Source organism: Ananas comosus, linkage group 5, assembly GCF_001540865.1.
Source record: "Ananas comosus cultivar F153 linkage group 5, ASM154086v1, whole genome shotgun sequence".
In the NCBI taxonomy this organism is placed as follows: domain Eukaryota; kingdom Viridiplantae; phylum Streptophyta; class Magnoliopsida; order Poales; family Bromeliaceae; genus Ananas; species Ananas comosus.
Window position 1 is genome coordinate 12,531,602 of NC_033625.1, and position 1,373 is coordinate 12,532,974.

Sequence of the window (1,373 nt, forward strand, 5' to 3'; positions counted from 1 at the left end):
CATAGTAAGCTCATCTCTATATAATATATATATATATAATTTATATGATATATATATATAGTATAGTATATATATAATATATAGGTGTAGGTGTTGAAGTATACTATGCGTATGGCAAACACGGAACCTTACCGTGTTCCTGGGTCTTTCTGATGGTTGCGACTTTCATATGATCAATCGGATCGGCTCCGATTCATTCCGAAGAGAGAGAGAGAGAGAGAGAGAATCTGGTATGCTTCTGGAAGCACGGAGTGTGCTTCCAAGTCGTTTTTGATGTTGAAACTTTTGAATCGACGATCGGCTCCGTTAGACTTGACATAGAGTATTTGAAATATGTAGAAAATAAATTTTACGATTTTTCGATATCATTTTCCTTGCAATTGAAGGGGCTCAAAATCAACGGCTGAAAATAAAAATCTTACAAATTGTGATGATATGACACTGAAATTTTAGATCAAGGATATTGATCTTGTTTTATATAGTATAAAGAATCTTCTATCAAAATTTTACGTAATTAGAATATTTCTACATTATTAAACTTGCAAACGGCTCACCATGGCCATTAAAATTATTGATTTTGAGCCCCTTCGATCACTAAGCAAATGATATCGAAAAATTATAAAATTTATTTTCTAGGTATTTTAAATGCTATAGATCAAGTTTAACAGAACCGATCGTCGATTCAAATGTAATAACTGAACCGATCGTTGACTTCCGCTGTACCGACTTCGAATCGAAGTACCCACCTGTATAAAGCTGAAATGGTCTCGCTAAGGCGGAGACGAAGCGACCGGACCTACGAAGGGTCCACCGGGTTAGAGTCTAACCCACGAACACAATAACACGACCATTCTCACACAAATTGTCACGCCCCGGAGTCCCTTTTAGTTTAAAAGGTAGCGGAAAAGCGTCTGAAATTTTTTTTTTGAAAATCTGACCCCAGAGTATGCCAGATCCGCCACAAATACAGGAGCTCCACTGTTCACACGGACAGAGTCTCCCCTGTATTTGCACGGCGTCGCACAAGTACAACAGAGTATAGATACACATACAATCACAACCACAACCAGATGAACAACAAGGTAGATAACATTCATCCATTCCATTCACACACCCAGATATGAAACTTGAATTATGAATAACATTCTACATCTATCAGTTAAAATGTTTCCTACCTGGAAACTGATTTTGAAATACTAAATCCATAAAACCACAGAGAAATCAGTTTAAAAACTAATCCCCACACGGGAACCATTCCTTTTCAAACCAGCTACCACGAGGGGTAGAAAACTGTTTTATTTCAAGAAAAACTCAAATCCTTTAGTACATTTCAAAACCAATTGAAAACCAGATAATCAGATAATAAAATAGAA